The 16,854-nt window shown below is 41.2% G+C and overlaps 1 long non-coding RNA gene and 1 pseudogene across 1 annotated transcript; both read left to right on the forward strand.

Moving 5' to 3' along the window:
• The window catches only part of LOC108703128, a 533,218-nt pseudogene that overhangs the window by 491,774 nt on the left and 24,590 nt on the right, over nt 1–16,854 (forward strand).
• LOC121398815 lies at nt 12,108–16,653 on the forward strand. The gene is made up of 2 exons (XR_005964522.1): nt 12,108–12,624; nt 16,348–16,653. It is a non-coding gene; the product is annotated as an uncharacterized LOC121398815 (long non-coding RNA).

Genomic DNA, 16,854 nt, shown 5'->3' on the forward strand with positions numbered 1-16,854 from the left:
TGCAGAATAGGAAGGCCTTATAGCATAAGGGCAATGCCCTTTGACTGTACTGCATCTCTTTGACAGCAAATGCTCACAATACATTAAATTGACATGAGGCATCCACTTAAAAAATGCTGAAAAGCACTTAAATTGGCTCTGCTTTAAAAAGCAAATTAGATATTCATGATTCCTTTAAATGTATGAATTTTAATATTAAGTGACAATTCCCTAAATGTTTGCACCCATTTCCTTTTAATTTGAGCATTAGCAAACACATGGAAGCCAGAATAAATTATTTCCCTTTTAACGCATGTGAATCCTGTCAGAACTGAACCAAGAATTATCTAGGAGACAACAGAGTAGACATGTCAAGCATTCTGCCTTTGGGCTGATGAAGACTACAGCAACCACAGATCACAAGCTAAAAACTTGAGTTGATTTCCAAAAGCTGGATGGGATTGTTGACCCTTGGACCAAACGAATTAGATCAGCCCTATATGTTCCACCTCATGGTGTGCATATCATTGAAAGATCTTATAATCTTACTGGGACCCAATGAGCCGTATAGGGAAGCAGGGCTTGAAGGTGCTTAGGAGAGGGCCACTCCCAGCCCCCTTTTTGTAAGACGCACTGGGATTGGCTGAGAGGTTCCCCAGGAATCGCAGAGGAGGCAGAGCAGCGCAGAATACTTACCAGTCAGCGCCGGGACGTGGAAGCAGCAGGACGCAGGATCGCAGCATGGAGGGTTTGGACCGCGTGGTGAAGGAGTTCAGGGAGGCGGCAAAGCAGCATGGATCCACATGGCTCCAGGACCAGCTCCAGGACCTTCTTCACGGCATCGAGGAACAGAAGGTGAGGAGACGTCCAGCGAGGAGGACCCGTACACCACAGAGGCTCAGTCCAGGTTTCCAGCGTGACTCTTCAGCGGGGGCTGGACGCCGCGGAGAGCAGTCTCAGGAGAGGAGCACCGGTGTGCATATCATTGAAAGATCTTATAATCTTACAGGATCTTATAACGAATGGCCACCTTTATTCAGATTTAACTTGGACAAAAGGATAAACTTGATGGATGAATGTGTTGGTTCCCAAAATCTGGACAGAAACAACACTAATAAGTATGTCCATGTTATGCTTTGCCTTTCACTTAAAATGAATGGCAAGTTGGTGTTGTGATTTTCCTGGTTATGCAAGAGAATCTCTGTGCTAGATGTGTAATTGCCCCTTATGGTATTCTTAAAAGAGGCTTTTTTTAAGCCTCAAATTTTTCTGGTTGCGTTTTCAAGGGGAATTTTTTTGAGGAAAATTGTATTTTATTATGCTCCAAAGCTGCTAAAAATCCAAAGAACTCCAAATGATGTTTATACTAGGAATAATGTCAAAACTTGGAGAATAAGCACATGACCCATTTTTTTCTAACCATTTTTGCGGGTCTTGTTGGCAGATCTGGTAAACATTTCCTTATTTGTCCCAAATCTATAATCTGTAAATCTTGGAAAATGATGCCCTAACTCCAAACCAGACTCAGTAGTGTTCACCTTCCCTTTGAGGCTGATATTCATGTCTATTCATTTGCAAAGCTAACAGTGGTCACAGAAGGTGAAGAATTTTTCTTTCCGCTTCTCTGAATGGGATCTTCAGTAACAGGTTTCATTGGTTGTTCAGCAGATATCACGTCCCATCTTGAGACTGATTCTTTTTCTTGTGTACAATTAGATGCATGGACATTTCTAAAAGACCAGTAGCTTAAAAAAATGTATTGGTGAAAAACAAGAAATGGGAGTAGCACAATAATGTCTGCATTCTTAGGAGGTTTTTTAGCAAGAAGTGGTCAAAAGAAGTCCTGCGGTTCCAGCAGAAATTAATTTATCCATGAACTATTTCAGATCTGCTGGATATACAGACGGAATGCTCTTCGGGATATTTGCTTACCTGGTGCAGTTTTCGGACACAATTCCATATTTTTTCCCACAATGCAGCATTTTCCCCAGATTTCCAGTGTACTTGTAGCTCCATGGGAAGTTGTGCCCACTGCAATCTTGTGTGATGCATTGTGGAAATTGCATTACTTCCAAAGCACAATTAGAAAAAAGCCATTAGCTTCCAGTTTGCTGGCACAGTCTGGTGAGCCTGTTGGTGCAACCCTTTGTGGGTACCCTGGAACTATTTCCACTTTGAGGATGGCAGTAGTTCCATGTTTCCCCTGCTTCAGTAGGCACATTTGCACACAATTCATCAGAAAAGTCAAGGTAAAAGTAGAAGGAGCATGTTTGGATGGCAGAAGATTTAATGAATGGCATCAATACACTCTACGTTTGTGTCCATGTTAGTGTGAACTTGCTTGCAGTCATAATTTACCCTAACTAGTTACTTAATACATTTCATTTATGCCTGTGCAGGTCAGCATTTGAGATCATTGGGCCCCTTGCTTCAAGTGATAGAACTTCTTGTTCCTATCTTATCTATCATGGTAAGGATTACTAGTGTGCTGCTTAAAAATAAATACCTATTGTTAATAAGATGTTTCTGTAACTGAACCAAGCTCTGTTACTACATTACCCCTAACTATTGTGCTTGAATGTGCATAATTATTCCCTCTTTTTGGCTTTATTTTCAGCATTCTTCTGCAGCACAAATCCTATTTAAGATGGCTAAGAAACCAATATGATATATTAGATAACATGAATGAATATATACATTTCTGTTGTAGAACAAGGATAGCTAATTAGATGTTTTTCCCTGAGCTTACCCTGACAAAGGCTAAAACATTAAGGTCCAATTTTTCTGACTGTCATCTTTTCTTCCCACCACTTGGTTATCGCTAAAATAGATTTTTTTCTCCCAGTTTCTCTATTTCCTTGATACTGGCTTTTAGTAGGCTTAATTGCAAGCAGTGTAGCTTTGAAAACAACCATCATTATAATCGACTCTGGGAAATTATTGATTCTCACCAGATCTCGCACAGAAAATATCGGCAGCAGTGTGTCAGCACAGCGAACAAGCAGCAAGATCAAAACAAGAGAATAAATATTCTGGCCTTGAAAACCGAGGTGAAAAAAAAAGTTCAGCTTGGAAATAAATAACAAGGCTTTTTCGCTCTTCCTCTGCTGTTCAAAGGAGATGATCTGTTGACCCACAGCTAATGTATCCAATTTTCTAAATTCACCATTATATGAATATAGGACGGGTGGTGTTGGTATTGAAATCCCCTTTTTTTGCCTTAAATAAACTTTCATAAATAATGTGTTGACATAATTTAAACACAATTTTAAGTATCTTAACTATTGACAGGAAAATAATGTGCTGGCTTTGTTTGTAGATTAAAGAATGAATGCAGAAGTATGGTGTATGAACAGGACTAGCATAGTGTGTATATATATATATATATATATATATATATATATATATATATATATATATATATATATATATATATATATATAATTATTTGGGTGTGTTAATTTGTGTAATGCTAAGTTTTAAGTTTCGTGCTTTTACGGAGTTGTTATGATCTACCTTCACTTTCCCCTCCACTGTTTCATTGATTTTGACTTACATATACAGGTATAGGATCCCTTATCCGGAAACCCAATATCCAGAAAGCTCCGAATTACGGAATGGCTGTCTCCCATAGACTCCATTTTATCCAAATAATTAAATTTTTTTTTCTGTGTAATAATAAAACAGTAGCTTGTACTTGATCCCAACTAAGATATAATTAATCCTCATTGGAAGCAAAATCAGCCTATTGGGTTTATTTAATGTTTAAATGGATTTTTTTAGACTTAAGACATGAAGACCCAAATTACGGAAAGATCCGTTATCCGGAAAACACCAGGTCCCGAGCATTCTGGATAACAGGTCCCATACCTGTATATGCATATTTCTAATTCGTGGAATTTTGAATGCTTTTTTTTTAAACAGGTCATGTTTGATAAACATTTACACTTTGTAATTGGGAATATAATTTTCAATTTTGTATATTTATTCTTTGTATTAAATTGAATCATATTTTTTTTTTTTCTTAATCTGAATCTTAGCTGTGCTTATTTTAAATGACCAATTTAGGATTTGTAACATGTATATATTTGTATACTTCTGGATAATAAATTGTGTATTTTATATATATATATATATATATATATATATATATATATATATATATATATATATATATATATATATATATATATATGTATAGGTTTAATGGATTTCAGCACTACAAATCTATTTTATGGCCTTGCAATATTTATGTATCTATGTTTACAAGTTATTTATAGCATTCAATCATGCATGCAATAAATAAGGAAGGCCCCACACTTCCATCTAAAGGTAAGATGCTGATAAGGGAAATAGATCCTTAAATTTGTCAGGGTATAATCTCCAACGCCCCTCTTCTTCCTGTTAAAATAAATCTACATTAGTGATGGGGGAATTTGCGAAACGGTGGCAGCGTCCCTTTTTTCTTTTTAAGCTGAAGGATTTTCAAGGCGGTTTCTCGAATTTATTCGCCGGCAGCGAACTGCGGGAATTCACCACAAATTCGCGCCTGGTCGAATAAATTCGTCCATCGCTAATCTACATGCCTCATAAAAACTGCTATTCATTTAATAATTCCTATCCTATTAAATACTTTATCATACTTTGCATTATAAAAATAATACTGATAAGGTGGCCGTACAGCCTAAGCCATGGCCTTAAGCTGCTTATTTTGGGCTCTTCAGATGGTTTGGGCCCATGTACGAGGCCCTCCAAACTGATATCTACCAGATGACGAATCAAGCATGTTTGAGTTCTTGTCGGATGGAGGTCTGCATCTGCTCGATGGTGTGGTCCTCAATCCGACCAATAGCAGCAGCAACTATGATCCGATCTTAGGCCCAAGCACCAAAAGGTCGAATAAGACCAATATTTTTCAGTTTAAGGTGGGAATATTGGTACAAATCTTATAACCTTATAGAATCTGATAATGTATGGCCACATTTTGGCACATTTATCCTGGATAAAAGGACAAAGTATAAGGAAAATAATTACTATTGTTTTCATAAGTCTCAGGTTGCAATAGTCAATTTGTAGAATGTGTGTATGTGGTTATTTAGCTGGTTTGTTCTTTTCTAAAGATATCTGAGATTGATCTTTGTGCTCCAAGCCTCCCCAATGGTTGCTGGAGGTCTTTGTAGCAATTTATGCGACGCTTCATGATCTACCACCACTGGTGTCTGGATGATACCTTCAAAAGTGGCAGTCAATCTGATAACTGCTGGCCTTATGGACATGTTGTTATTGTGGAGTTATGAAAATGAAATATGTTCAAATCAATTCCTCATACAGTGTAGTGTTTTTATTTTTTTGAGTATCTTTGAATGGCAATAGAAACATAGCCCACCGGGAGGGAAAAAGTTGTGCTTGAAGAAACTTTGAAATCAATTGATTTATGTTTTTAGAAGAACCATTATGATTAAGCTGACCAGGCCTTTGCACTTTGCTGTAAGCACTGGTTGGTAAAAGGGCTGCTGATGCATTAACATTGAAGTGCAAATTTGTCAGCGGCTTGCCTCAGTGCTATATGTCTGATTGATCAAAGAGAAAGGGAACACATTGTGCTTAAATACAAGTATGGAACTTTGCCTGATTTCAGAATGTTTTCTTCAGCGCAAAGTAAATTCCAAAAGTTATATTTTCCTTTGAGTTCCTCCAAGGTTGTGGAATTTTAACAAGCATGGTTCTGCATCAGAAGTCTAGTGTGGTTCTTAATCTTACAAACTACCCAATTTCATTGTTTTTTTTGTATGTTTAAACGTTAAGAGATTGGATATCACCTTCTTGACCTCAAGCTTTTTTTTTTTATCTTAAATTCACATCCATCAGTGCTTTCATTTTAGCAGCATGAGGGGTTACATATATTCAGAACTCGATAAATGTGGGTGGGTAGGTAGCAGTTTATTTTGTGCATGTCAAATCAGTCTTGCTTACTGAGTACTTGAGAAATGTTAAAGCAGACCTGTCACCCAGACATATAAAGCTGTATAATAAAAGTCCTTTTCAAATTAAACGTGAAATCCAAATTCTTTTCTTTATTAAAGCATTCATAAACTCATTTAAAAAGCTCAGCTGTCAATTAAATATTGCCTGCCCCTCCTCTATGCCTTAGGCATAGAGGTGGGGCAGGAAATTACTTTCACTTTCCATTTAGCACTTCCTACATGTCACTGCTCTCCCCACATTCCTCCTGTTCTCTTCACCATTTAATTGTGTAACCAGTGCATGGGGACGGACATCAGGTCCCCCATTCTGGTGCACAAACTATATTCTGAGATGATGCAAGGCCTGTCTTAATAACAGTGTACACAAAATGGCTCCTGCCTGCTTGCTATAATTATGAATTCCCAGACCGAATCAAACAAGAATTCAAATTGTTTATATAGTGTAAATAAAGTTTATTTTGCTTGACAAATGTGATAAAATAGGATTTGGAATCATTTTTTCAGATGACAGGTCCCATTTAATAAACCAGTTCTCAGAACCTTCCTGCGGGGTTTGCATTGCTAGTTGCTCTGTTGTTCTTTTGCTGTTACCTTGCTGGAGATAAGCATGTTCTAATGTTTTGCCTTGTAACCCACTGTGCTCAACAGATGCCTAGATTGCTAACTAGTGGTTTTTATTTACTTATTATGCCCCTATGTTTGGATATCCAAGGTGGCATCTCCACTGAAGTTACAGCAACAGATGTAAAGCCACAAAAAGGAAAGCCCTGGAGCTATAAGCGCAGGGGCTGTATGACAAGGGATCCGAATGACCAGCAGCCAAATTATACTGGTCTAGGTCAGAGATATGCAGAATCACATGTAGCTGTGTTTAGGTGAGAAGGAACGAGTTAAAGCAGGAGATGGCCAGGCCCAGGGGCGGAGTAAGAGAGGGATGTGATGTCAGGGGAAGAAGCAGTTCACTTCCTTATCTTCTGAGCAGGTAGAAACATCCCACCCTCCCCTATTTTGCAAATTTTGTGAAAGTCAGGAGTTTTCTACTTTATGTTCTTATATTATCTATTAATAGTTGAATATAGATGTTTTCATGAAAACGCTGTTATATTGTGGTTTCTGTATCTTTAAGCATTATAATTTTGAGAGCCTGGATTGTATTTATTTATGTTAAATTAATGTGAATCGCTTGATCCAGGGAATGTTTCTAATCGCCATTGGGGTCAGGAAGGAATTTTTTCCCTCTTGAAGCATAATTGGCACTGGCTTCAGGCTGGGTTTTTTTCCTTCTTCTGGATCAGAACAGTACACATTTAAGTTTTATTTGTCAAAGCAGTGGAAGGACCTTGCCAGAGTACTGCACATGTAAGTTTAGAAGAGGGAGAAAGGAGGTTCTCTCCTGCGACTGCACAGTGGATTGATTGATATAGACACTACTATTGCTTGTGCTGTGACAGCCTGCTTGGATTTCCTATCATCGACACACTGCAGATGCAGATCCGGCTGCAGGGCTGCTGAACTTCTCTCATGTTGGCGGCAGAGCATAGTAGCGATCTCTTGTTAATGTAGGGGAGAAGAGAAATCCTTCCCCTGCTTTTCTGTCTGTGACATCATTCAGCCCAGTAACAGGCTGGAGAGCGACCTGATTGGCTGGAGACCGCAGTGCATCCTGGGAGGAGAGGGTGTGCCAGATGGTGAAGCTGTGTGTGTAGGCCCTGCTGGATCTGTGAGGTCTGCAGGAGTGCAGAAAGAGGCTGTCTGACCCTGCCACGCTGCTAAAGCTTCAGAGGAGGAAAGTGCCATTGGTGAGAGTGATTCTGGAGAAGAGTTATTTGTGATTCCAATGTGATCTGCCTCTGAGAGAAAGCGCTGAGTAAATCCCTTGAAAAGAGGATTTGCCACAGGAAGACAGGCCTTGTGTAATTTTGCCTGCTACGTGGGAAGCTGCTATTTTCCAAGGGAAAAGGTACTCTGTGGAAAGGTAGCGCTACCGGGGGAATAAGAGCTCTGGGGAAAGGGACATTGCATTTTGAACTGTGTGCTTTACAGTTTATATAAAGTTAAATATTGTTATCTGCAAAGTGTGTGTGTTTATTATTTCCTAGGGGATTCCTCTGAGGTAAGTTCCTCAGTGCTCCCTAGGTGGAGGCACTGCGCTGTGATTCCCAGTTCCCAGTACTTTTCGATTTGCAAAAGGGACTCAGGGCCCCTGAATTGCCAAGGAAGCTATTATTTAAAGGGACAGTAACCAAATTAGCGTTACATTTTGGAGGCACTGCTGAGATGTCGACTGGGAAGCTGGGGATGTTTGATGAAAATATGTCTGCCTTTGAAACTCCACAAAGTGTTCGCCAATGGTGTACTGCTTTGGGACTTAACCCCCGAAAGGTTGCCGCTGTTGGGCCCATGGTGCCCAGAGTGAAGGAAGAATTTATTTATCAAGTTCTGGATGGGGAACAGATTTTTTACCGCCCAAGGGTGGCTGCGTCATGGCGGGATTCTGCCGGGGTCCTGTTGAATGTTCTTATAGACAGCCCCAGAGAGATAGATCGTGACCGTGTTCCCCCTGATATTGATGCTGAAAGTGAAGGGCCCTGGAAGATTGTTCTGCCTGATATGTCTGATGACGCAGATGAGTTAACTTCCCAGGGTGATGCCCTTACTACCCAGTATGCAGTGAAGGCACCGGAGAGTGTGCAGCTGAACAAGACGTTGTTTGATTCGCCAGCTGAAAAGAGTCACATAAAGAGATGTCCATCCTGTGAGAGCGTGGTCTCCAAGGGGAGTCACCATAGTTCTGGTGGCCGGCTGGATACCCCAGAGATTGTGAGCGCGCTGGGACAACTTACTGACCAACTGACACAGCTAGCCTGGAATGGTAATTTTAAGAGACTTAAAGTGTTTTCAGGTACCAATCCTGTACCCTCAGGTGAAGAGTCCTTTGAGAGTTGGAGAGACTCCACTGTTGTGTCCGTAAGAGATTGGACTGGGCCCGAGACTACTATGAGAAGGAAGATCCTTGAGAGTCTTCGCAGCCCTGCCGTGGATGTTGTTAAGTCCTATATGGTTGGTCACCCCGATGCTACTTCGGGTGATCTGATTGAAGTCCTGGAGGTGACGTTTGGCCCTGTAGAGAGTGCTACAGAGATGCTCTATCGCTTCCACTCTACCGTCCAGAAAGAGAAGGAAGATTTGTCTGCTTATCTTGTGCGGCTAGAACAAGGCCTGAGATTGCTAGTGAGCCGCGGTGCAATTACAGACGATGAAATGGATTCTATGAGAATTCGCCAATTGAAAAGAGGGACTCTGAATAGTGACCCTGTTGCCATGACAATTAGAGCACACTACCAGGATAAGCTACCCCCTGGGTATGTTGCTCTGATGGAGAGGGTTCGGCGAGAGGAGGCTGATGCCTACGTGAGGGTCAAACGGAGTTCCACTGCAGGGCATACAGAGAAATCCCCTGCTGAAGCAAAACTGGCAGAAGAGAACAAGAAACTTCGCAAAGAGTTGGAGGACTTAAAAGCTCAATTGTATGAGAGAGCCAAACCCCCAGCTGAAACTAAGAGAGTTCCTACGTGTTACCGGTGTGGAAAGCTTGGCCACATCCAGTCAAACTGCCCAGTTCCTGATGAAGGTGAAACCCAATCTGCACTGTGTAAAGTACGCCGTAGGCGTAGAAGATTCCATGGGAGATGTTACAAGTGCCAGGTGATGGGTCATCAGGCCCGAAGTTGTAAGACTTACAAAAATTCCACCATACAGAAGTCTTATTATGAGCCTTCTGTCTGTGAAAGTGACTCCCCTGAAGAGGATAGGGTGTTGAGTCGAGAGAAGACTACTGTGGAGAACCCTATTGGCATGAAGGTGGCCCCTGAAACCTTTGATACCCCCGATAGATCTAAAGTACTGGGTCTGGGTAAGCGCAGGTCTCCAGGTAAGGCCAATGTTAGGGTCCCAGGTAACAATAGTGATAAAGACATTTTTGACTGTTTTGCTGTCCAGGCATGCCAGGGCATACGGCAAGCGAGGACGTTGCCGATTTGTCCAAGGGGAGAATGTAGGGGAGAAGAGAAATCCTTCCCCTGCTTTTCTGTCTGTGACATCATTCAGCCCAGTAACAGGCTGGAGAGCGACCTGATTGGCTGGAGACCGCAGTGCATCCTGGGAGGAGAGGGTGTGCCAGATGGTGAAGCTGTGTGTGTAGGCCCTGCTGGATCTGTGAGGTCTGCAGGAGTGCAGAAAGAGGCTGTCTGACCCTGCCATGCTGCTAAAGCTTCAGAGGAGGAAAGTGCCATTGGTGAGAGTGATTCTGGAGAAGAGTTATTTGTGATTCCAATGTGATCTGCCTCTGAGAGAAAGCGCTGAGTAAATCCCTTGAAAAGAGGATTTGCCACAGGAAGACAGGCCTTGTGTAATTTTGCCTGCTACGTGGGAAGCTGCTATTTTCCAAGGGAAAAGGTACTCTGTGGAAAGGTAGCGCTACCGGGGGAATAAGAGCTCTGGGGAAAGGGACATTGCATTTTGAACTGTGTGCTTTTAACCCTTCCAGACAAGTGGGACTGTGATACTATACGAACTGTGTTTGAACAGATAGTTAAAACCTTATAGGGATTTAGGTAGTGTCCCTTATATTCCCATACAGGCGTGACTTTTGTATTAGTTACTACTTTACAGTTTATATAAAGTTAAATATTGTTATCTGCAAAGTGTGTGTGTTTATTATTTCCTAGGGGATTCCTCTGAGGTAAGTTCCTCAGTGCTCCCTAGGTGGAGGCACTGCGCTGTGATTCCCAGTTCCCAGTACTTTTCGATTTGCAAAAGGGACTCAGGGCCCCTGAATTGCCAAGGAAGCTATTATTTAAAGGGACAGTAACCAAATTAGCGTTACATTAAATTCTGGCTTTAGAATATTGCCTTTGGTTATGCTGGCAAGGTCCTATTTATTTAATAAAATATGAATAAATACTGTGGCCATTTTACACCCACCTCTGTCTCCTGGTTTCATTAAGGTATGTAATAATGGGTCCAGTGGGTTAGCTCAAGGCGAAGGGTCAAATTGCGGAGTCCCCTTGTCATGGATGTTGTTGCTGTAAATCATTCTGTGTGAAGACACATTGATTATCATCTACAGTTTGGGGCACTTCACTGCTATCTGTTTTTCTTGTATAGTGTTGGCAGGTCCATTAATCTTCACTCTCTTTCGTGACGTGGATGGAAAGTTTGATGTTATGAAGTGGACACCGAATGCACATTTTTGACTTGTATCTGCGGATCAATATTTATCAACAGTTTGTGTCATGCGGATCCTCTCTGGAGGCTGGAGAAGGATTGCTTCAAGACCTAAATGTGAGGGAGGGCAAGTTTTAATAATCTGTCAGGGGACACCTGCCTAAGCTGCCAGGCTGATCTGAGGTCATTTTTAATTGGCTGTGTGCTGTCCAAAGTAATACATAGTTATATTTTAATCCACAGGCAAAGTCACTCTACCTGCCTTATCTTTCCTGAGGGCCAGACTGCTAATTGACTTCTCCTTTGCATCTAAGAAGAGAAACCAGTGCAAAAAAAAAAAAAAAGAAGTATAGTGAAATAACAGAAATCTTGATGGGTTTTGAGAGCACAAAGATACTCTGTGAAAGTCTGGAGGATGACAGCTGCTACAACACAGTGCACCCAAGCCTGCTGGTAAAATGCATCAATTTGTATGATATCTGGGTGTATCCTCTTCTGTCCCATAACTGTAGAGATCGTGCCTGCATAAATCTTTTCCCCCTGCTTTTACCTCCAGCTAGAGCTGCAGAGCCCAGGAAAAGCAGCCTGTCTGCTGGGAGACACGGCATACAACAATAACAACAACAACAAAAATAACAGTTTAAAGGGCTTCTGCTTTTCTTTTTGTTGTTATTCGTGTCAAAAGACTGACATATAGTCAACACTTCCTTTTGAAAAACCTCTTCATTCTTCTCTTTATTTCAGCAGGAAGCAAATCTGATAATGTGAAATCTTTTCTCGATGAAGCTTCCTCCCTGATTGAAAAAGAGCTGGACAGGAGAAAGTGAGACAAGATGTTATATGTGTTCATATATATAGTGGATAATGTACCCCCTACTGTAATTTATAAAGATATTATTAGTCACCGAGGAGTTATGTGACCATATAAAAGCACGAGGCCGCAGGCCGAGTGCTTTTATACAGGTCACATAACTACGAGGTGACTACTAATATCTGTATAAATTTAAGTAGGGGGTACATTATGTATTATAATCTACAGTTTTGTGTCCAGTGTCTTCCTTCCTATATATGTGTAGTATTTTAATGGCTTTGCCCTATGTGCTGTAAAATTACACTTTTAATGCTGTTTTCCTTTCCCCACCCCAGCCCCCCACTTAATTTTATCCCCGTAGTTACTTTTTTTCGTGTGAAAGTACCTGTTTTTGAATTCGATGTTTTTTTCCCAATATGCCTTTTATCCTGCCCTGGGTGACGTCAGTTGCAGGGGAGGGGGGAAGGTGAGGAAGGGGAAGTGTCAGAGGACTGGAGAATGATGGGTGGAGGCGGAGCAATACCAGAGATTGTGTGAGGGAGACAAATGGCATTGTGAGGGGAGCTAAAGGAGCCGACACGGTTACAGGTTACACGGAGGAGCATGAAAATGGATGTTAAGAAGGTGGGTGGAAGGGAGGGGGACTGAGAGTGAGACGGAGAGTCACTGTGCAAACATGAGGGAGCCCATTGAGCCATCATGTGAGGGGGGAGGTAGACTAAAGAGACACGGAGGGGGCAGGACCTGAGAGTGAAGCAGCCGAGAGTTAGTGAGAGCAGCGCGACAGTGTTAAGCTAGAGCTGAGCCAGGGAATTAAAAGGAAGGGGGGCAGAGTGGAGGAAAAGAGCAGCAGCGGCAAGTGCTCTCTCTCTAGTTTATAAACGGCGCGTTCTGACGCAAGAACGCGCCGTTTATAAGGATATAATTTACAGTCTGGTCCCATAGGGAAATGACCAGACTGTAGATTATATATATATATATATATATATATATATATATATATATATATATATATATATATATATATATATATATATATATATATATATATATATATATATTCTAAAGGTCGAAGTGCAGAATGGTATACACATCTACTCCTATGCTTTGAGTTGTTTGGCAGCCACTCTAGTTACTGTGTATAGTTACCTAGAAACACTGAGGTTCTGAACCCATTCTATTTTGTAGTGTTTCAGTATAGGGAGGAGTCATTAATAAATGCCCTAGAGCAAAAAAGGACACAACAATACTCCCAGTACAGCTTATACAACAAGTACTTGTGTCAATATGTGTGATAGTCTTGCAGTGGGTCGGCTACCCACAAGTACCCGCAAAAAAGTGAGTAAACTGCAGGTTGCAGGTAAAACTTTTAGGTGCGGCTATAGATGGAGGTTCTGCGGGTCAGATCTTATCAATAGTGAGTTTAAATCCTTTACATATGTTTCAAAAAGTTTCACCCTGACCATGCCCACTTCTAATGATGTCACTTCCAGTTTACATCAACAGAACTTCCTGTTTCTTGATGGTCAGCGGGTCATAGATGGGGTTGTGGATAAGGCACTTGCAGGTTGGGTAACGGGTTCAAGCGGGTAAAAATTTGGGTTGTGGGTCCGGGTTGCAGGTCTAGGTGCAGGTTGCGGGTCGTGTTTCAAAAATTGGTTCCAAGAAGGACTCTAGTGTGATGGCAGTGGGGGGGAGGGCAGATTTTTAATCCAGCAAAAGGCGCAGAGCTCAGCACTGGCAGGAACAAGGCATCTCTCTACCTGCCATAGAGCAGCGAGTAATTTAAAGGGGAACTCTGGCTTCCAAACCAAAATTTGATAAAGAGGCCCACATAACACAGAAACCCCTATTATACCCATGACAGTTACCTGTTTCTTCAAAACGTATGAAATCCAGCTGTTTAACAGTTCTTCTCTTTCTGCATAATTTGAAATCCTGGCAGGGAAGAAGGGACTAAACACTGATGTTACAAATTGTAACAACTTCTCCACAGCTTACAGGCAGCATGCAGGAACTACATAACCCACAATGCATTGCACTGTGATGTTCCATTCCTTATTGAAATCATGTGTGCAGGGAATTGTGGGGTTTTGAGGATGCAGTCTGAGGACAGCTGGCAGCTGATACAAAGTAACAGTAGTCAGCCAGCTCAACACAGTAGTCAGAAAGATCAGCAGAAAAGCAGGGAACTAGCAAAAACCATTAACAATCATGAAAAGTCGACATATTTTTGAATCGATGTATATTGCAAAGTTGCTTGAAATTATATTTACTTTTCAAAAAGCTCAAGTTATGTTTTTGTGGAGTTCCCCTTTAGAGGGCATGTAAAGTCTAAAATAGAATAAGGCTAGAAATGCTGTATTTTGTATACTAAATATAAACATGAACTAACTGCACCACAAGCCTAATCAAACAAATTATTTATTCTTTCAAAGTTGGCTACAGGAGGCTGTCATCTTGTAACTTTGTTAAATATTAGTGATGGGCGAATTTATTCACCAGGCGCAAATTCGCGGCGAATTTGCGCGATTCGTCGCCAGCGAATAAATTCGCGAAACGCCCGTGAAAATTCGCGGCAAAAATTCGCCGGCGTCAAAAAATTTTTTTTAGAAAAAAGGGAGACGCCGGCGCCGTTTCACGAATTTTCCGCCGTTTCGCGAATTTCGCTCAAAATCCGCGAATTTTTTGGCGAAGCAAAATGGCGCAAATTCGCCCATCACTATTAAATATCTTTGCAAGACTAAGACTGTGCACATGCTCATGGCTGGTAAGTAAGGCAGGGGCTCCCCCTGCTGTTCATAAGTATGATTGTTTCCCTGCTCGACAGTTAGGGACCATCTGACAATTCCTATCCACAGCAGTAAATGAAGGAAGAATTTCACTGCATACAGTCAGGTTTCTTATAAAAACGGCACACATTTTTTAATTACAGTATATTGGAGATAGGTTTCTTTTTCATTAAAGAAAGTAAAAATGTGATTTTATGTTTTTGCCTTTACATGCCCTTTAAGGTTTCCTTTGCTCCCTGCATCCAGCAGCACTTTCTAACTTGTGCATCTGAATTACATTCAGGTTGGGGGAGGGTTACACTTAAGTACCTCATCTCCACTCCTCATGAATACAGCATTTCCAATCAGATGCAATGCTGTGTCCATAAAGGAAGGACAGGCTTTAGTGTTTTACTCTAAAGTGCCTGCATCCTTGCAAAGTGCTTGGCTGAGTACAAACATGCAAACAAAAACAAAACATGGCGGTATGCACCAGTTTTGTTTTTCTTTTACACTTTGCACCATACACTGCTCTTTGTAAATGAAGCCCTTAGTATCAGCTCCATGATAAGTACTCGTTGCCAATCTCCATTTACCCATACCTTTCAGGATACAAGTTTGGACACTGTCAGAGAAGGTGTTAAAGTAACTGTAATGATGTTCTGTTGCCCTGTGCTCAGGCCCGAATTTGTAGAGAGGCCACCAAGGCCCGGGCCTAGGGCAGCAGGATTTTAGGGGGCGGCATGTAGCCCAACCACACTCACATTGGTTCAGAAACACTGGGGATTTGCATTAGATACGATAGTTTTTTTAAATTTCCTGTGCGCCAATCTCCATTGCTCTGGTCCCGATTTGAAAATTTGAGTGAATAAAAGGGAGGGGACAGGGGTGAGGAACGGCAAGGGCGAACAACTAGAGGCGCCCGGAATGTAAATCAGGCCCTGCCTGTGCTGGTAAAAGTGATGTATTTGCATGAGAAACACTAATATATTTTATTTTTTTTTCAAATCCAATGTTTTTTCATTTTTAATTCTTTCATACTTTATATCAGTTCTTATATGTCACATCATATAAGGAGTGACATTACAATCCCTTCATGTTTCTATTCATTGTGTATTTTATACATTTCTGCTTAGATAACATACGTTAATTGTTATAATTCCCTCAGTCAGCTTTATGTACACAATTGTAGCATGCGTCACTTATCCTTATACACTTGATCAAGCATATATGTCCCACTGAGACACATTCAGTTACATTGAGAAGGAAAAACAGCAGTCTGCCAGAAAGCATTTCTCTCCTAAAGTGCAGGCACAAGTCACATGACTGGGGCAGCTGGGAAATTGACAAAATGTCTAGCCCCATGTCAGATTTTAAAATTGAATATAAAAAAATCTGTTTGCTCTTTTGAGAAATGGATTTCAGCGCAGAATTCTGCTGGAGCAGCACTATTAACTGATTCATTTTGAAAAATTTTTTTTTTCCCATGACAGTATCCCTTTAACCATAACTTAAACTACACCCGGGTCGAGTGGGAAATCTCCTCTATATTATTACCTTCTTGATTACCTTCCAGGTGGAGCCAGACGGACGCGCCTTGAACCTTTGGATTTCTGCCAATTTTCGCAGGCGTTTCGCGAATTTATTCGCTGGCGGCAAATCGCGCAAATTCGCCACGAATTCGCGCCTGGCGAATAAATTCGTCCATCACTACTGAATATGAAGACTGCTCATACTTATAATTCGGTCTACAATGAATCCCGTAGTTGCCTCGAGAGATCCCACTCCTCCTCAGTCTACTTATCCTGCTGTAATTCAGTAATACTTTTTTTTAGTCCTCTGTTTCCTTAATGCTTGTCCAATAAAACCATTTTTGAATATATTTTTGGAACATAATTTATATAAATAAGCTGCTGTGTAGCCATGGGGGCTGCCATTCAGTTTGAAAAAAGGAGGAAAGGCACAGGTTACATAGCAGATAACAGAAAAGTCCCCATTGTATTTTACAGAGTTTATCTGCTATGTAACCTGTGCCTTTTTTCCTTTTACAGCTTGAATGGCTGCCCCCATGCCTACACAGCAG

The sequence above is a fragment of the Xenopus laevis genome, chromosome 9_10S (assembly GCF_017654675.1).
Source record: "Xenopus laevis strain J_2021 chromosome 9_10S, Xenopus_laevis_v10.1, whole genome shotgun sequence".
NCBI classification, from domain to species: Eukaryota; Metazoa; Chordata; class Amphibia; order Anura; family Pipidae; genus Xenopus; species Xenopus laevis.